The sequence below is a fragment of the Canis aureus genome, chromosome 37, assembly GCF_053574225.1.
Source record: "Canis aureus isolate CA01 chromosome 37, VMU_Caureus_v.1.0, whole genome shotgun sequence".
Classification (NCBI taxonomy): Eukaryota; Metazoa; Chordata; class Mammalia; order Carnivora; family Canidae; genus Canis; species Canis aureus.
Window position 1 is genome coordinate 1,769,552 of NC_135647.1, and position 20,449 is coordinate 1,790,000.

The following is a 20,449-nucleotide window of genomic DNA, read 5'->3' on the forward strand; positions in this document are numbered from 1 at the left end:
GAGAGCCCAGGAGCAAAGCATCTGACAAATCTGCTGTCTTCTCCAGATTACAGCCCTTCTGGATTGGTGCCACTCTCTAGCTGCATTTTTGAAAAACTGGTCTATTTTCATTTATAAGAAAAATCTCACCCTAAATAAACAAGGCAAAGAGCAGAAGACCTTGCTCTGAAAACACTAACTGGGATAATCTGTTCCTGAGAAGTTTAATGGTTTTTGTTTGGTGCTGATTGTCTTGTGCATCTAAGGAAAGTATACCCCTCAAAAAATGCAATCTGTACATTCATTCATTGAGGACTATTTCTCAAAATCTGAACATCAGAAAGGCAGTCTTTTCCAACCACCAGCCTCACTGTTGTAGCTGGCTATGGACTTCAACCTCCTAAATTATTTCTCAAATTATCAGTATTATTAAACATCATTATAAATTACATGATACTTAGTTTTAAAAGTGAAATGGATTGGCAAAACCTATTTTTTTAAAAACAAACCAACAAAACCCAAAATGAATGCAGCATTTTTCTGCCCTAAAACCTCCCTAAACTGAATTCGGATTTCCTAGCTGCAACTCTTCAGTTGCTTCTAGCTGCTAGCTCTGTGACCTTGGGTCAGGCACTTAATTTCTCTGTGTCTGTTTCCTCCTCTGTAAAATTCGGCTTCACCAACATATTTAACAAATAGTGCCCCCCCCCTTTTTAAAAAGATTTATTTATTTATGAGAGAGGTAGAGACATAGGCAGAGGGAGAAGCAGGTTCCCCACAGGGAGCCCCAATGTGGGACTCACTCCCAGGACCCCAGGATCGTGACCTGAGCAGAAGGCAGATGCTCAACCACTGAGCCACCCAGGCATCCGAACAAATAGTTCCTTTGGATAATGACCACTTGAGCCAATGTTTGGCTGGCTACTGAGGAATACTGAAGTCTTGTATCTAGAGAATTCATCTTTCTTGTTCCAGCAATAAAATCAGTATCTCTGCTTCTTCATTTTAAAAATTTCAGTAATGATGTATGCTTCAAATCATAGAAAAACAAAGAAAAACAGTAACACAACCCTCAAACCCAAAGACCACATTAGCAATACTTTGGTATATTCCACACACCCCCCCCCCCAACTTCCAAATATCTATAAATAAAATTTTACAGAATCATGGTCATGTATTTCATATATTTTTATCTGGCTCTTTTCATTTAACATTTTATCATGTACTTCTCACCTGAGCAATCACAACCTCTTCCAAAATGTTGTTTTCTATAGCTTTGCAACATTCTTCCAGCTATATATAACTTAAGTTATGTAATCATCCCCTCCCATTGTTGGAAATGTTTTAGTAACATTATTATGATAACTAATTGTATCATATAGGTCTTTGCACATAAATAATTTCCTTTAGTTTGGATTATTTCCCTAGGAGAATTTTCTCAAAAATAAGCATGCCATGTGGAAATGCCATGCCATTTGGGTGAGCTTCCTTGGTGGAATTTAGAAGCGCCACCACCAGCAAGGATATTATTCCAAACTTGTGGGGAAGGGAGCTGCATTAGCATCCTAGGGCTGCCCTAACAAATTACCATAAAGTGAGTGGCCTACAACAACAGATGTTTATCTTCTCACAGCTCCAGAGATCGGAAACCCCAATCCAAGGTGTCTGCAAGTTTGGTTGTCTCTATAGGCCCAAGGGAGAATCTGTTTCCTGGCTCCCCCGCTGACCTTCCTAGGTTTGCAAGTTCACTTCTCCAATCTCTGTCTCCTTCTGACCCAGCCTTTATCCTTGTGTGTCTGTTTCTGTGTGTCTCCAAATCTCCTTCTCCTTATAAGGATACTATCATTGGATTTAGGGCCCATCCTAATCCAGAATGACCTCATTTTCACTTGATTGCATTAGCAAAGACTATATTCGAATAAAATCACATTCACAGATGGGAGGGGATCCTGTTGCAGTCTATCTTCTTTGGCGACACACTTGACCCCATCCATGCGAGCAATGGTCTCTTTGCCTGCCCTAAATGAAGACAGATATGGGAGAGTGAACTAACTGCAAGACACTGCCAGGGCCTCAGGCCTGAAAGGATTTCTCCTGATTGTATCTGGAAGTCTGTCTGAATCTACCATCTACCGTGAGGGTGCTTTGAGCAAGTGCTTCAATTCCCAGCACTCAATCTCAGGGTCCCTAAATTTTCCATTAAAAGAAGAACCCGGTTCTATAGTGTGTCAATGAATCCATTTTCTACTGGCAGGAGCAGTCCTATTAATACAGCTAGGTTTAGCCAGTGTTCACACCCTCCTGTGTGTTAGGAGCAGGAGAGAATGTCCGGAGGCTGGAGAATCTGTTACCCTGCACGGTTTCTCCTTGTTGGCCGGGCTCCTGGGGCTGCCGGCCTCCCGCTTCCTGCCCGGGGACCCTACCTGCCCCCTTCCAGCCCGCACTCCCCCCCCCCGCCCCCCGCCCACCGCCCATGTTCTTTTGAAGCAGGGAAAGGGCAAAGCAGTTGAAGGCCATTGAAGATATTTAGGTTTTAGTGTTTAACGCTGAAAGCAAACGCGAAAACTCCAATTCCTTCCAGCCCGCTTCCAATCACCGTTGGCACCTGCAGGTCTGAGGTCACTCAGACCAGGGAGTGGAGTTCTGGGTGCAGACAGTCCCCTCTTGGCTCACCAGGCTTCTCTGCATTCCACCTGCCCCGCTGAATTGGGATTTGCTGTTGGGCGATGCATTTCATCCAAGGCTGAGAAGACCTGAATGGACGTAGGAATCCTATTTCTCCTTACCAGCCTTAGTAATTACGCACCAAACCATCTTTCCCTGTATCGCAGTACAGTGTAATGTCACATTATGGTGGAAGATGGTTTGGTGCCTATTAAGCGGCACACCTTCAAAGTCACTAACGAGAAGCGACAACCAGCAGGTAGTCGTGGCCGAGTGGTTAAGGCGATGGACTTGAAATCCATTGGGGTCTCCCCGCGCAGGTTCGAATCCTGCCGGCTACGATTTTGCCAAAATCTTCCTCCCATCACTTCTGTCCGTTTGCACGCCAAAGGAAAGAAGAACTTCTGTTCAGCTCACCCTGCCTTGCCAGTTACCTATGTCTCTGGGTCAGACAATTTCTTTCTCCAATTCCAAATACCACTGTGTCTGAAACCTTGACCATCAATTCTCAAAGGGATGAGTGCATCTCTTTGGGTGTGAGCCTCACTTAATATTATACCTGATTTGAGAAAGGCTATTGGTTTTTCTCAATTACGGGTCATAGCCAACTTGGATTCTCAGCATCAAAGTCAGACCCCCTGAATCTCCTGGAGTTGGTGGTATTTTCGTTGCTACCATCTACAGCTCAAGATTTATAAAGCAGTCTATACTCTAACAGCTATCATTTTTTGAATCCTTACTATGTCCCAAGCACTGAATTGGCATTACATGTGTTACTTCATTTAGTCACCAATATAACCCTATGACATAGGTGATATTAGTCCCATTTTACAGAATAAGAAAACAAAGATTGACTTGCCCAACACTGCACAGTAAAATGGTATGTACACCAAGGACTTTCTTATGTGTGTGAGGTCACTTTTCATAAATACTACAGGGAACACTCTTTTTAAAAACCAGTGATTAGCAACTCAATCCTGGTGTAAACACAGAAATGACTTTCATATCAGTACCTACCTATCAAACATTTATTATATACATATTTCCAAGTGCTTTATGTGTGTTAGCTTGTGTGATCCTTACAACGTTCATATGAAGTGAATACTATTATTACCCTTGGTTTATAAATCTGGAAATTGACATCCATAAGAGTAAGATAATATGGCCACGATCACCTAGCTTGTAAGTGGCACTGAGCTTGAACTCTGAGTTTGTGTCTATACCCAGGGAACCAAAAGTTGGGGTGGGTGTGGGGGCAGGTCAGGGGTGCTTTCGTTGCTATTGTCTACAGCTGGAAATTAAGGTTATTGCCTGACTCTCCTATTCAGATTTTTGCCTCCCTAGATAAGTCTAAGTGGTTGGTCTGGAGTATGAGATTGTTACCCATTGTGTATTAAGTGTTTCTCTAGCACAAGTTTGGGGAATATCATTTGGCAGCAATGTGGTTTTACCTGAGTGATAATAGGTCGCTATTGTAACTTCATATGAATGATTAATTTATAAAGAAGAGCACTACACTCATTCTTATCTTCTCAGCCTGAAAACTCCAGAGCCCGAGTGGGAAAGGTTTGTTAAACCAAAGCAAGTGGATGTAAGGCTTTGGTTGCCAAGCCCAGGAATATTTCTGGTTTGAAACTAAAAACAAAATCCATGTGGAGCCCCATACAGAAACCATCAGAAAAGCCTGTTGATTCTGGTAAACAGGGTGTATTGAAGTTACTCAGAGGGGAGAATCTTAGTCTAAAAGAGCCTCAGTGTCTCAGGGAGGGGACTCTCAGGACCAGAATTAGTCATAGGATGATTTTAGAGCAGAAATTACTGAAAGAGATCTGTGGCAACGATGATCAGAATATGTAAACTAAGTAAATGATGGGGACAGTCAGCGGTCTTATCTTTGGAACATGAGTCCATGTGGCATTATTCTATGATATTGCCATAAAATATGTAAAGAAAGTGGACTACAAACAAGTCGGGCTTAGGCAGTTTGTCATGCACGTCATGGTCTTGTACGCTTTACATGTCGTGTGTGTCACAGTGTCACATTTGCAAGTTTTGGTTTTGTTTCAGTTACTCGTCTGTTTTGGTCCAAAGATGGCTAGCAATAAGAGTCAAACAACCAGAATGTGAAGAAGTGGGATCAGAAAAAATGAAAATCTGATCAGTTAGAGAAAAAATTCCAAATCTAACAGCACAGTTGGCTGCCAGGACTCACTGTGCTCAATGTCTCGGTCTCTTCTGACATAAAGACTCCAGCAGAAAGTTCTCTGGTTCCTGCCCTCTCTCTTCATACCTTCTTCTGCATACTCAGGGACTGAGAACTTTTACCTGTGTTTTTTGGTTGATTTGGGAAACAGAGTATAAATTCAGAGACTTAGTACTCTGGTTTGCATGCAGTGGTAAATGGAAAGAAAAGGTCCAGAGCTTTTGTTTATAGAAAAACAAATAAAACAACCCCCCCCCCCACACACACACACAAGAGGAGAAGAATGAGAGTTGGAAGGACTGGAACAGAAAAGCAGCCACCACGGTGCCACCTGGAGTGTCACCAGAGTGTCACCCCTCTGGGCCACTCTTATTCTGAGCTTCCTTGGTCATAGAAGACCCCAGTGCTTTCACTCTTGTTCTGACAGGCATTTTTCCATGATCCCCACTCTTCAAAATCAGCGACATATGTCAAGGTATTTCTTAAACTCCACCCCATCTACAAAGGCATTTGGATTGTTTCCAACTTGGACTACCTTAGCCCATTTTTCTATTGGATTGTCTGCCTATTTCATATTCATTTTTCTTACTCACACCCATGGGTACCTATACATGATGAGAGCCTGGCTCTGCTACTCCAGGTGTGGCTGCCTTGGCATCCATTTACCTTGGCCAAGGCCTGCAGGGACACTGACACCAGGGCCCGGTACAAGGGAAGGGCATGCCCTACATGGCAGCCCACAGTGTCACAAGCAAATGTCAGTTCCTGTAATGACTTCCCCAACAGCCCTTGTGATCAGGTCTCCCCTGCCTCCCAGGACCTTGACCTTGAGCTATCCTTAGATTAGACCCCTGTGGAGCTCACCTGAACCCCTCTTTCCGTTCCAGCCTTAGCCCTGGAACCCCCAAGCACTCCACGCATGGACCCTCATCAAGGCAGGTTCCCCAGGTCGCATTGCTCTGCTCTCTGTCTTGACCTCCCCAGGCGGCACTTTGAAGAGTACTGTGCACCTTCTCCAAGATCTGCGTGATGAACTTCTCCACTAGGATTTCTCTTGTGCTCTGGTGTAGACTTGACTCACCATCACCTCGTGCTCTCCTGAACACACCTTAACTTAACACTGTCATGACCACGTTTGTACATCTAAATCTGGATCCTGGGCTCAGCCTTTGTTAGGCAGGTATGATGGGGAAGCCGGGGAGCGCGCGGATGGGCGGAGACCACAGCTGCCTCGCCCTCGGCGCTCCGGGACCGAGGTCCGCAGCTCCAGGTACCCAGCCCGGGAGCCCCGCGGCTCTCCTGTGAGAAGGTGAGGAGGACAGTATTTGATCCGAAGCCGCGGGGACCTCAGGGCCAGGAATTCTAAAAATATGTGAAGACACACAAAAGCAACCTCAGCACTCCCCGTCGGGGAATCGAACCCCGGTCTCCCGCGTGACAGGCGGGGATACTCACCACTATACTAACGAGGAGGACCTGGTGGCGGTGTCACAGAGACGTCCCATAAATGACACTGCAGTTCCGCGTCCTGTGAGCACGAGGTCTGTGCTTGGCTAGCCACGACCATCATGATCTCAGCAGCAAACGCGCGAGTGCGCCGCCCTGGCTGTACGCGGTCCCGCAGACCCTCGCCCACCTCCACCCTCCCACCCCCCATCCCCCCATCCCCCCATCCGCTGCGGAACCTGGGTCCCGGGGCAGCTCTGCTCCCGGGAGGGCCCGCCGAGCGAGCCACGGCGGAGGGGGGACGTGGGGCGTCCCCGAAGGGCTTGCATCCCGCTGCGCGATGGCTGCTCCTCCTTCCCCATCTCCCTCTTCTACTCCTCCGCTCCTCCCTTCCGCCCCCTCCTCGCCCCAATAAAAGGGACGGGCTGGGACCACCCCACGCCCCTGGCGGGAGGCGCTCCGGCCGGAATCCAGCCCCACTGCTTGAATTCGGTCCAGGATGCCGGTTTCACTGAAAAAGGAGCTGTCGTAGTCGGCAGGATTCGAACCTGCGCGGGGAGACCCCAATGGATTTCTAGTCCATCGCCTTAACCACTCGGCCACGACTACACGACGACGAAGTCTTTTTCAAGTTGTGGATGACAAAGAATACAGACAAGGATCATCTGCTTGTCGTACAAGAAAGCACATTTTATTTTATTTTATTTTATTTTTATTTTTTTATTTTTTTTATTTTTTTTAATTTATTTTTTATTGGTGTTCAATTTACTAACATACAGAATAACCCCCAGTGCCCGTCACCCAGAAAGCACATTTTATAAACGACACAAACCTTCAGGTAAAATGGGGTTTGATTTTTTTTTTTTTAATTTTTTTAATAAAGTCTAACCTCTCGTTCCGCCCGGGCGATTGGGAGCAATGGGATGACAATCCTCACCGCGAGAGCATCAGTGTTCCAAGCACACAAGTCAGTCCTGCGAAGCCCGAGCCTGGGGACTGGGGATTGGGCGGGGGTCCGAGTCCCGGGGACTGGTCAGGGGTCCGAGTCTTGGGAGTGGGCCGCAGGTCTGAGCCCCTGCTCCGGTGTGTAGGCGACGAGAACCCAGCATGTTTTCTCCCGGCTGAACAGGCCCTGACTTCCAGCCCTTCCTGGTCTACGGCCTTTGAACACCTGGTCCTCCAACAGACCTGGACGCTCACGACCACCTGTAGGAGGGAGTGGGTGATCATGTAGCTTTGACGGAGAAATCGGCAGAAACAGCTAGTGCTTTACGTGGTTACAGTGTCCACTGCACCATCATTCGTAAGAGCAAAAATGTGGAAGTAACGTATTAATCCTTAAGGCATTAGTATGATGCTGTTCATGTCAAGGGCACTATGTGGCCTTTAAAGAGTTAGATCTTTATCGTTTTACTTGGAAAATGTGTGTGAACATTAACATAGAGAACAACAAATTTAAATCGTCCCATTTATATAAAATGAACTCCAAATTACAAGTACATAAAAAAAAATCTGATAGCCTACTCAGCAATCTAACAAGAACGCAAACAAGTGGAATGGAAGTGAAGGATAAAAATGATATTTAAGTTAACTTTGTATTCTTCAAATTTTTCATAATAGGCACTGCTTTCTGCATTGTTTATATAATTGGAAAATATATAAATGGAAAAAACAGGTTTAAATCAATAGTCCGCTATATACTCTCATTAAAAAACTGGATGTGCGTCAACAAAAAACTGATTACTAAAACTTCCCCGGGGGTGTTGGAATCATAGCTACTCCTTGTTTTCCTCTTTCAGCTTTTCTCTCTCTTTCAAATTTTGAGGCAAAGTATAATATTTCTTTGTATTTGAATTTAAAGTGTTCCTCACACTTCCTTTAAAACTACAGGATGATTCTACAATCACTTCTTATCTGTTTGAAAAAACAAAGAGTGGTGTGGCATGGAAACTGATCTGGTAAAAATTATACTAGTGTCTATCAACTCTGTATTCCACATTTTAGAAAATGACTTCTGATTAATAACTTCATTTAACCCTCAGAACAGTTCCATAAAGTGCTGCCACCATCATTTACAAATAGAAACATGTGCAGATAAGAGACATTAATTAATTCAGAGAGCTAACGAATGTTGGAATGAAAGCATCTTAGTCTCCACGTTTTCTGAGGGACAAGGAAAATGACTCCCTTGAGAACTCAGAAGCAATAATCACTTGTTGCAACCCCTAGATAACCTCACTGGGTCATGGCATATCATCCTTTTTTAGAAAATACTTGATTCAATCTAAAATTTGTTAAGAATACTGGCAGTTCTTTTCATGGAGAACATGCGTCTGTGATTTTTTTTTTTAACTGTCATTGGTTTTGTTATCAAGGGTAATGCTGACCTCATAAAATGAATAGGAAAGCATTCCCTTATCTTTTAATTTCTAGAAGAGTTTATGTAGGTATGGCATGCTTCCTTCTTTAAAGGTTTGGTAAAATTCACCAATAAAGCCATCTTTATTGGCCTGGATTTTTTCTTTGTGAGAAGGCTTTTAGTTACAAATTCTATTTTGTTTGTTTAGTTTTAAATATTTTATTTATTTATTTATTTATTTATTTATGGCCCACGCCAGCAAAGGGAGAGCCAGAGGAAGAGGTAGAAAGAGAATCTCAAGAAGACTCTATGCTGAGCATGGAGCTTAGCTCAGGGCTCATCCCAGGACCCTGAAATCATGACCTGAGCTGAAATTAAAAGTTGTATGTTCAACCAATTGAGTCACCCAGGCGCCCCTACAAATTCTATTTAAATAGGTATATGACAATTTAGATTATTTATTTTTTCTTGAGCTGTAGTTTGTGTCTTTTGAGAAGTTGGTCATTTCATCTAATTTGTCACATTAATTGATGTAATATTATTCATAACATTCTTTTATTGTCTGTAGAATCTGGGTACATATCCCCCTTTCTTTCATGATATTGATAATATGTGACTCTTTTTTTTCCTCATCAGTCTGTCTAGAGACCTGTCAATAATATTCAACTTGCCAAATCACCAGACTTTGGGTTTCATTGATTTCCTCTACTGTTTTCCTGTTTTGTTTAATTAATTTTTGCTTTACTATTTAATATTTTTTCCTTCTGCTTATTTTGTGTTTAATTTGCTCTTCTTTTTTTCTACTCTCCTTTTTTATTAATTTTTTTCATTCCAGTATTGTTAACATACAATGTTATATTAATTTCCATTGTACTTTTGCTAGTTTCTTGAAGTGGAAGAATAATTAATTTATTTGAGCACTTGGTTTTTTTTATAATATAAACATTTCTTGCTATAAATTGCTCCCTATACAAAACTTCAGCTGCGGACACTTTGTACTATTTCGCTTCTATATTCTTAATGAAAAACTTATATTTCCCTTGTATATATTATTTGGCTTGTGGGTTATTTAGATGTATTTTCTTTAATTTCTGGTATCAATTTCTATTTTAATTCGTTGTGGTCAGAAAATATATTTTCTATGATTTCATTCCATTTAAACTGAAGATTTATTTTATTGCACAAAACACAGTGTATCTTAGTGAGTCTTCAATGTTGCTTGAATATATTGTATCCTTCTGTTGTTGGATAGAGTAGTCTATAAATCTTACTCAGGTCAAGTTCCTTGATAATGTTCAAATCTTATATCTTCTTACTGATTTTCCTGACTACTTGTTCATCAATTACTGAAAGAGAAGTGTTAAAATCTCCAACTGTATTTGAAGAATTTTTCTATTTATCTTTTCAATTTATCAGATTTTGCTACATGTATTTTGAAACTCTGTTACTACGTGCATACATATGTAGGATTATTATGTCCTTTAAAAAAAGATTTATTAGAGAGAGAGAATGTGCACAAGCAGGGGGGAGGATTATAGGGAGAGGGTGAAGCAGACTCCCCGCTGGTCAGGGAGCCTGACATGGACTTGATCCCAGGACCCTAGGGTCATAACCTAAGCTGAAGGCAGCCACTTAATTGACTGAGCCACCCAGGAGCTACTATTATGTCCTTTTGATGTATTTACCCCTTTATCATTATAAAATGTTCCTCTGTTCCTCTTTTTTTATTTTATTTTATTTTATTTTATTTATTTATTTTTTCCCCTTCTGTCCCTCTTGATCTGTTTTCAGGCATTAAGGTGACTTGATTTTTTTCTCATTTGTTTTCCTTCTCTGGTATCAAAGTTAGTCACTGTCTGAAGAACATTATTGTGTATACTTTATTCAGTTTTCTGGTTTAAGGTGGAAGAGTAAGTCTGGTGTTGTTTTACCATGTTGTTTTACCATGGTGAAAAACAGAAGACCTTTTGGCACTGGTTATTTAAGTCCACCAATCTGACTTTATTTATTTTTAAAGATTTATTTATTTATTTATTTTAGAGAGAGTGGGGGAGGGGTAGAGGGAGAAGGAGAGAGAGAATCTTAAGCAGACTCTATGGTGAGCATGGAGTCCCAAGCAGGCTCAGTCCCCTGACCCCAAGATTAGGAACTGAGAGGAACCCAAGAGTTGTTGCCCAACTGACTGAGCCACCCAGGTGCCCCCCACCAATCTGACCTTAAACTTTAGTGGTATATCATTCTTTCCTTTGCATAGTGTTTATTCATCCTTTTCTTCCATGACCCTCTTCTTGAATATAGACATTTCTGGAACTAATTTCATTCCTGGTCAACACTATGAAAATGAACAATTGGAACAAATCCATGAACAAAAAATTACAATCAGTGTTCAATGACAGAAGCAGAACCACGGAGATGGTTACATACATTTCATATATATACACATATATTCATATATACTTGAGGGATTTGTAGAAGCTGATTAAGTAGTCTACGTAAATGCTGAAGTGCTGTAGCTCAGAGTCCATAGGGCAGTTTGTTCAAGAGGGGAAGAAAAATATAAAGTGGGGAAGATTAGAACAAGCTGGACTCCACAAGTAGGAATTGAAGCCCCACAAGATGGATTGAAATTTGTGTTATTTTGGTGCAGATGTCCTGCGGAAGCCAGGGCCCTTCATTTAGAGCTAAACACACACGTTTGATCCAAGAAAGAGGAGGCTGAAAGAGGATCCAGGGGAAGGTGGGGCAGTGGCAGGCCCAACTGCTGCCTCTGAGGAGGTATGTCAGCAGGTGAGTTAGAACGAGCTGCAAAATGGCTACTTGACTTCTCCCTCCAAATTGCCCCCAAGAATGTCCCTTGGGGACCATCCAATCAGAAACATACAGAAAAGGGAATTCAGCCTGGCTAAGTTGATATAGATAAGAAGATAATGTTTTAGTACATATGTAACAACCAATATATTTACATATATAATAACCAGAAGCGTACTGCCTTAGTTTACATAGACAATACCCAAGAGCATACTGTCTTAAATATCATAGATTTATAAATACATATATCTTGATATGTATATTGTATCATTCCTCCAATTTTGCTATCTTCTTCAATAGCTTCTCATTTTTTAAGTTGCTCTACATTTCCAAATGTGTTTTTAAAACAATGGATTAATTTCCATAAGATACATATTTGGTGTTTGGGATTTTATTGAATCTGTTGATCAATTTGGAAATAGTTGTCACCTTGACAAAATTGAGTCTTTCAAAAAATAAACATACTATTTCCTTCTATTTAATTTCCACCAGCAATATTTTGTAGTTTTTAATCCATATTCCTGCATATCTTTTGTTAGATTTATTCCCAGATGTTTAAGGTTCAGCTGCAAATGAAATATTTGTATTTTAATTTCCACTTGTTATACACATATACATTTTGTATATGAAAAGAAGAAACAGAAACAAATAATTTTTAACCTTAGCTGAAAGTGGGCATCTGCATATTACTTCCAATGTGAACCAGAGGGACTAAATAATTTAGTGAATAATCCTGCTGCACCACAACACTCATTTATTTTACCCACTAACATTTAAGTAACATAATTGTAATAATTAGTGTTTAAATTAAAATATTGATTAAAATTTCAGGTTTATTTTTGTCCTAAAAGGGTGTTCCTTGATTATGAACTTGGATGGTGACTTCATGGAAAAGCTGATGTAACACTGCTTATTTTTTTCCTGATACAAAATCATGGGACCCAAGAATGATTTGATTATATTCACCCTTCAATTATGCATGATACTGCTGTGTAATACTTCCATCTTGTGCCTTTATCCTAAACATCAGTCATTATTAAAAATAATGTGTATGAATTTCCTTGCTTACTACAGAATTCTGCATACTATTCTTTCATCAGGCATAAACTCACATTTAATAATTTTCTCATTACCTATGTTACATCTAATGTTCAAATTGTGCTTGGGTTTTTATTTCAATGAGCACTATTTTTAAAATTAATTGATCTATGGTTTTTCTTTTTTCATCTCTTTATTTTGACATAAATTCTAATTTATGGAGAAGTTGCAAGAATAGTACAAAGAATCTTCATAAGTCCTTCACCTATATTCATCAAATGTTAAATTATGACATGTGCTTTATTTTTTCAGTAGATAGATACATATAGATAGATTTACACGTATATAATTTTGTTTCTTAAGTATTGACAGGTGAGTTTCAGACAAGATGTCCTTTACCCGTAAATACTTCAGTGTTTTCTAAAAACAGGGACCTTCTCTTTCCTAACCACAGAACAATCATGAAATCAAGATTAAAACTCTTATTTAATCTACAGACCTTGTTAATATTTTGCCAATTGTGCAGATCCTTTATTTCAAGAAAAATAGATTGCATCCAGTTGTTGCATCTCTTTAGTCCTTGAATCTGAAAGAGTTCTTCAATCTTCTTCTTTCATTTCATTGACATTAAAAAACAAAGTGGTCAGATATTTTATAGAACGCCCCCTAAACTTGAGTTTGTCTGATGTTTCCTGAGAGCTAAGTTCATAGTATGCACTTTTAGCAGAATATCTCACAAATGAGGTTGTATTCGTCGCAGTCCATACCTGGGAGATGTGTGATGTTGATTGTCCAGATACTGGAGATGCTAACTGGGATCAGTTGATTAACGTGGTGTCTGCCACAGCTCTCCACGGTCAAATCACGATCTCCTTTTGTATTACTTATATGATTTATGAATTTCACTTCTTTTTCATTACATTTGGTTGTCTAGGGAGAAAATAAGGTAAAGGAAGAAGAAAGGTAATATCTGAGTGGAAGACCAAGCAGGGTTTGTCAGAGCCATGGTGTTGGACAGGAAAGCGCAACCGTACTCCGGGAGGGGACGCCCGCGCCTGGGTGACCGTGCTGGGTTGCTCGGCGGCTGGAGGTGAGTGCCGCACCTCTGGCTGCGCTCCTGAAAACCCAGCCCAGCCTGGATCTCACGGAGCTGGCTTTCTAAGTGACGACTGTATTCTCGCAACAGAAGTGCGTGTGTGGAGAAGATCCAGGTGGGGCTTCAAGGACAGCAAACAGGTGGCAGCATCCATTTCGTTCAAATAAGTTTTAGTTGGCTTTCTTCTTTAGTTTCGTGTTTCATTTTTTGCCTGTGAAGACAATTGTTTAACCGTGGGACAGGAATTCGGTGGCAGCAAAGGTATAAGTGAGGGACGGAGCAGGGCACTCGCTACCAAGGCCACCCTGCAGCAGTGGGAATGGCCAGCGAACTCCTCCCAGGACAACCTCCGGTGTCGGAGAAAAACACGCCGTAGTCGACAGGACTCGAACCTGTGCGGGGACACCCCAACGGATTTCTAGCCCGTCGCCTTAACCACTCGGCCACGACTACACGCGGGCGGGAGCGCACCCACTGGCACTGGTGGAGCTCTGGGGCGCCGCACACCAACCCTCCGGAGCTCCTCGGCCCCGCCGCTGTTAGACACAGTTATTGGAAAGCAGCCGACCCCCGGGACCTCGGGACCCCGGGGACCCCAGAGCACCAGCGCCGCCAGCAGTCCCAGGTGAGTGCAGGTGACCCCCGCCTGCTCCGGTACCGCCTAGGAGTGCTGGCTTCAGAGCGCAATTTCCCCTGCGCACCCAGGCCCTTGGGGCATAACCTTCTCCTACTGAGCCCACGCTCCTCCCTGGGTGACCAATTGTGCGGATGAGCTCCAGGTGAGCTCCAGGTGGGTTCCAGGTGGGCCCCAGGCTGTTTGGGGAGGGGTGTGTTAGGTGGTTTCCAGGGGGGTTCCAAGAGGGCCCAGGAGGGTTCCAGGTGGGCCCCAGGGGTTTCCAAGTGGGCTCCAGCACGTTCCAAGCGGGGGACTGCTTCCAGGGCTTTGTGTCCCAGGTTGGAGGCCTCAAAGTGATGCATCCCTAACCAGCATCTTGCTAAGTTGTTATGGTTTCTTGGGGCAGATGAGGGGCTATTTCTATCCAAATTTAACCAATTCAACAGGGTTTTTCCCCCTTTCACATTTTGAGCTTCATTTCTCTGTCACAGTGTTTCCCCAAATCTTGAAACTGATTTTGTCTATCCTGCTTAGAAGGTCTTAATGTAATTTTTTAAAGAGCAGGGCAAGGAGGGGAGGTGGAAAGGGGGAGGAAGGTGATTCGAGTCTGAAGACAGGGGGATCTTTCGTGCTATCTAAACAGACAAGAGGACTGAAGTATACCCAAAGGCAGCTGTATCCATAGAGGCCATCATGGTAGACCATTTGGCCACAGACTGTGGCTATTAACATGGTGACAGAAGACAAGAGGACTCTTAGAGACACCCAGACCTTCTATAGAACCTGCATGAAGGAGATGCCCCTCAGGGTTGCTGACCTCATCTGAGAGGGGCTGTCCTGCTATCTAGCCCTAGCCAGGATTCAGTCCCTGGGGGGCTGCAGAGGAGCAGGAGGGGAGAAGGAAAGGTGACATGGGAGGACATCTTAACATTTTTCTGTCTTTTTGTTTTCTTTGAATAAATGTCACTTTTGGGGGCAAAGATAGGAGGAGGAGGGAGGAGAGGTGAGAGAAGAGTGAAGGGAGGTGGGAAGGAGATGAAGGGAAACTCTTCTCCTACTGAGATAAAATCAACTTTAAGAAACCCCCAGTTTAATGAGGGGAGAGTCTGCCCTGAAGGGAGTATTAAGCCAAGTTTTGGGTAAAGGAACCAGACTCCACATTTAACTGAGCAGTTTATTATTTGAGCAGCCTTCACTATCACTGAGTATCAGTCACATAATCAGTCTTTAAAAAGCATGACTAAGTGCAAATGTAAAATAAAATTGAAGTTGTGATATAGATGTTGCCATAATTAGTTATATCATGACACTTTCATGGGTCTATGCGATATCTAATCAGATGGGGACCCCCATATGCCAGGGCGAGGGGGGGGGCGCAATCATGTGGAAGCCAGTGGGGGCGGGGTGCAGGTGGTGAAAGTATTCACTAGAGGCAGAAGGAAGGAGATAGAAGTTTACTGACCACACTGGGCGAGGAGTGGGGGAGGTAGGTAAGGGAGGTGCATGGCAGCAGAGGAGAAAGTGCAAAGAGGCAGTGCATAGGGGTTGTATTCAAAATGGGCAAATATGGGGTGCCTGGGCAGCTCAGTCAGTTAAGCTCTCTGGACTTCATTTATTATTCTATTTATCATTAGATTAGACACAGTTTTATTGCTATTGTAAATGATATTTTTAAAAATTATCTGTTTTGCCAGTATATATGAATACAACATTTTGTATCCAGCAAATTTGCTATTTTTACTTATTAATTCTAATAATTTGTAGATTTGGGGGATTTTTCCAAGCATGTAATCATATCATCTGCAAATGATATCAGTCTTATTTCTCCACTTCTAATCTTAACATCTTTTAATTCTTTATCATGTCTTGTTTCATGGGCTAAGATGCCAATACAATTTTTAATAGCAATGGTGATAGTGGTCATGCTTATCTTGGTCCCAGTATCTGGGAGAAAGTGTTAAACATTGGGCAGCCCTGGTGGCTCAGCAGTTTAGGGCCGCCTTCAGCCCAGGGTGTGATCCTGAAGACCCGGAATCGAGTCCCATGTCGGGCTCCCTACATGGAGCCTGCTTCTCCCTCTACCTGCATCTCTGACTCTCTCTCTCTCTCTCTGTGTGTCTCTCATGAATAAATAAATAAAATATTTTTTAAAAATGTTAAATATTTACCATAATTGTGGGGGGTTCCTGGCTGGTTTGATTGGTTGAGCATGTAACTCTTGATCTCAGGGTCATGAATTCAAGCCCCACAGTGAGTGTAGAGTTTACTTAATAAATAAATCTTTAACATTATCAGAATGTTAGATGTAGGATATTGTATATATGCATCATGAGATTAAGAAATCTTTCTATTCCTAGACTGGTGAAAGTTTTTAACTAGTGGTGTTGAATTTTTTATTTATTTTTTTATTGGAGTTCAATTTGCCAACATATAGCATAGTGGTGTTGAGTTTTGTTGAATGCTATGATCATTTGATTTTTTTTCTCTTACTCTTTGTGGTACATTTAAAGTGATTGCTTTTTATATTAAACAAATTTCATATAATAACTTAATAATATATATAATATAATAATTATATTAATAATATAATAATAACTAAGATAAACATTATCTCTTTACTTTTGACTATTGTGTCATTACCAGATTACTGTAAATCATTACTGGATCTGATTGCTATTATTTTATTTAGAAGTTTTGCATCTAGAATATTTTTATTTTTTATTTTATTTATTTATTTATTTATTTGCATCTAGAATATTTAACACATAGATTGACCTGTAATTTTCTCTCTAGCAACATGCTTATCAAATTTTAATATGAAGATTATTGTTCTGGCCTCATAATGACAGTTAGGAAGTGTTTTTATTTTTTTCTGTTTCCTGAAAAATTTTATTTTTATTTAATTTCATAAAATTTTCCTGAAAAATTTTATATTAGTTCTTCATTAATGTTTTAAAACTGCAACAGTGAAGCCATATTTTCATAGTGTTTGTTTTGTGAAAAGGTGTTACAAACTGAATTGTGTTTCCTCCCAAATTCAAATGCTGAAGACCTAATCCTCAGTACCTCACACTTGACTGTATTTGGAGATAGGGTCTTTGAAAAGGTAATTAGCTAAAATGAGGCTGTTAGGATGGGCATTAATTCATTCTGACTGGTATTGGTGTGGGAAGAAGAAATTTGGATACAAAGAGACACGAGAGATAAGCCATCACAGAAGAAAGACCACATATGGACAGGACTGTGCTCACATAGGAGAAAATGGCTTTCTGCAAGCCAAGGAGACAGGTCTCAGGATAAACCAAACCTGTACCTTGATCTTGGACTTCTAGCATCAAGAACTGTGAGAAAATAAATTTCTATTGTTCTGAGTCTGTGGTATTTTGCAATGGCAGTCATAGCAAATAAATACAGAGGGTAATTATGATTTTAATTTCTTTAACAGGGTGGCCCAGGTGGCTCAGCGGTTTACCGCAGCCTTCAGCCCAGGGCCTGATCCTGGAGACCTGGGATTGAGTCCCACGTGGGGCTCCCTGCATGGAGCCTGCTTCTCCCTCGGCCTCTCTCTCTTTCTGTGTCTCTCATTAATAAATAAAATCTTTAAAAAAATAATTTTTTAACAGAGTTCAGGCTACTTGAATTTTTAATTTCTCTTTGTGTCTGCTTTGGTCAGTCATGTTTATGAAGGAACCTATAATTTATCCTCTATTATCAAATTTATTCCCCAGAAACTATTCATTTTATCCTTTCACTCTAATCTTGATATCAGTAAGATTTTTAATGTTGTCCCCTTTTTATACTTTTTTCCCCCTTAAGAGAAGTTAGTTTTGATTTGGGGTAACAGTTTTACTATCTGAAAAGCAAATTTTTGTTCATTTATTTCTTCTATTTTTTTTCTCTTTTTGATTATAGCTCTTGCTATTTTTTCCTTCTAAGTTTTAAAAGTTTAATTTACTGGATTTTTAAAACTAGGTTTTTGAGCTGAAAGCTTAGATCATTACCTTTCAAATTTTATCCTCTTCCAATAGATTGGAGCTGAAGTGATATATCCTATTTTCATTATCATTCAGTTAAAAATATTTTATAGTTTTTAAAACTTATTTGACCATAATATTTTGCATTCTGTCGCTTAATTTTATAACATTTGGGAATTTTCCATTTGTTTATGTTATTAATGCTGACTTTTATTTAATTATACTGTGCTGAACATATTCTGTGTGATTACTATCTTTGAAACTTGTTGAGATTTGCATAATGCTCACCATTTGGTTATCTTGTTAAATGTTGCATGTATACCTCAAAAGTTAAGATATTCTGCAGTTGGGTATAGTATTAATCCAATCACTTAAAATTTCCTCACTAAATTTAACTTACTTTTCCATACTGCTTTTTTGTGCCATTTGTTATATCTATAGAAGCATTCAAGTATTCAACTATGATTATGGATTTTTGTATTTCTCCATTTAGCTCTGTCAGTCTTTTGTTTTCTATACTTTGAAGTTGTTATTATGTGTGTACAATATAGGATTATAATATCTTCTTACTAAATTTACTCTGGAAATTATGAAATAGTTCCATTATTTTTAGTAATGCTTCTTTTTTAAAGGCTATAAATTCAAGTTATTATCACTAAAGTGGTTCTGGTTTATCTTTTTTGGCTATTCTATGTCTTACATTCTTTTGCTTTAATTATTTTTAAAAATCTGTATGTTTAAATTGGATGCTCTATAAAAAGCAAATGGTTTTGGGTAAATTTTTTCCTGTATGACATTTTTTTCCCTTTTAATTGCAATATTTTCTCTGCTTATGTTAAAGATAAATATCTATTTAGTTGAGTTTTGCTTCTTATTCTTTTAATTTTTCCAATTTGTTCTTTGTTTTACCATTCCTGCTCCTTTGCCTCTTTTTAGATTGGTAAATATTTATATAGTTCTACTTCTTTTTCTGGATTAATTTTCAGTTATACATTAAGGATCTCAGTGCAGGTATCTTGCTTATCTTTTATTAGATTTACTTCTAGGTGTTTTAAGTTTTTAAGCTATTGAAATTGGAACTTTTATAGTGCCTTTATTTATTTGAGAGAGAATGAGAGAGTACAAGCAGAGGGAGTGGCAGAGGGAGAGGGAGAAACAAGACTCTCCACTGATCAGAGAGCCTGACTTGGGGCCCATGCATGACCTGAGCCTAGCTGAAGGCAGACACTCAACTGACTGGGCCACTCAGATGCCCTGAAATTGGAACTTCTAATTTTCACTTCATGGTTATTGGAACATATAAATATATATGTTTTTTGTATATTGACTATACTAGCTACCATGTTAATTAACCTATTAAGTACAATTTTCAGATTTTTTATTTTTCTTTGGCATTAAGAATACCCTTTATTATGTCTTGTAATGCACATTTGCTAATGAAGGATTCTCCCAGTTTTTGTTTGAGTTAAGCCATCCTTATTTTGCCTCAATTTTTCTCATTTTCTAAATTTAGGTATAATTTATGTACGGTAAAGAGCACAAATCTTAATTATATAGTTTGATCAATTTTCAGTTATAGCTGTGTGACCATCACCATGCTCAAAATATAGAATAGCTTCTCCCGGATAACAAGCTTTCATTAGTCTCATCCTGGTCAGTGTGTGCCCTCCCTCTAAGGACAATCATTCTATCATCATAAATCAGTTTTGCTGTTTTTATACTTCATATAAGTATAGTGTGTACTCTTCTGTGTCTTTTTTTTGAGTGACATTATGAGACTTAATCATGTTATTGGGTTTATCAGTAGTTATTCTTTATACTGACTGTATACTCTTCTACATTTCCATTCTGTCGCTGACACTTAGGTGATTTCAGATTTTTTTTTAAGATTTTATTTTTTCATGAGAGACACGAAGAGAGAGGCAGAGACATTTGCAGAGGTAGAAACAGACTCCCTGTGGGGAGCCCAATGCTGGACTTCATCCCAGGACCCCAGGATCACAACCTGAGTCAAAGGCAGACGCTTAACCACTGAGCTACCCAGGTACCATGATTTCAGATTTTGATTATTAAAATGAAGTAGTTATGAACGTGCATGTACATGCTATTTATGTTGGTTTATAATCAAATTGTGTAGTATCTGAGTTATATGACTATTACGTTTAGCTTTTATAGATATGGTGAAACATTTTCTCCAAGTGGTTATACTAATTTATACTTCTACTAACCATGTGAAAAATACTTTTACCACCCATTGCATTGTCAT

The 20,449-nt window shown here is 40.2% G+C and overlaps 1 long non-coding RNA gene and 4 other non-coding genes across 7 annotated transcripts; 1 reads left to right on the top strand and 4 right to left on the bottom strand.

Moving 5' to 3' along the window:
- Nucleotides 1-2,902: 2,902 nt before the first annotated feature.
- On the top strand, nucleotides 2,903-2,984 carry TRNAS-UGA (transfer RNA serine (anticodon UGA)). The gene has a single exon. It is a non-coding gene; the product is annotated as a tRNA-Ser (tRNA).
- Nucleotides 2,985-6,246: 3,262 nt separating this feature from the next.
- On the bottom strand, nucleotides 6,247-6,318 carry TRNAD-GUC (transfer RNA aspartic acid (anticodon GUC)). The gene has a single exon. It is a non-coding gene; the product is annotated as a tRNA-Asp (tRNA).
- Nucleotides 6,319-6,819: 501 nt separating this feature from the next.
- Nucleotides 6,820-6,901, bottom strand: TRNAS-AGA (transfer RNA serine (anticodon AGA)). The gene has a single exon. It is a non-coding gene; the product is annotated as a tRNA-Ser (tRNA).
- A 246-nt stretch (nucleotides 6,902-7,147) lies between these two features.
- On the bottom strand, nucleotides 7,148-13,820 carry LOC144306554 (uncharacterized). 3 transcript variants are annotated; one of them, XR_013373622.1, is made up of 4 exons: nucleotides 13,601-13,820; nucleotides 13,265-13,427; nucleotides 10,867-10,983; nucleotides 7,148-7,498 (listed from the first exon to the last, which is right to left on the bottom strand). It is a non-coding gene; the product is annotated as an uncharacterized LOC144306554 (long non-coding RNA). The 3 variants fall into 3 exon arrangements; XR_013373621.1 differs by having other exon boundaries at nucleotides 13,532-13,820; XR_013373620.1 differs by having other exon boundaries at nucleotides 13,265-13,820.
- Nucleotides 13,821-13,964: 144 nt separating this feature from the next.
- TRNAS-AGA (transfer RNA serine (anticodon AGA)) lies at nucleotides 13,965-14,046 on the bottom strand. The gene has a single exon. It is a non-coding gene; the product is annotated as a tRNA-Ser (tRNA).
- Nucleotides 14,047-20,449: the final 6,403 nt, after the last annotated feature.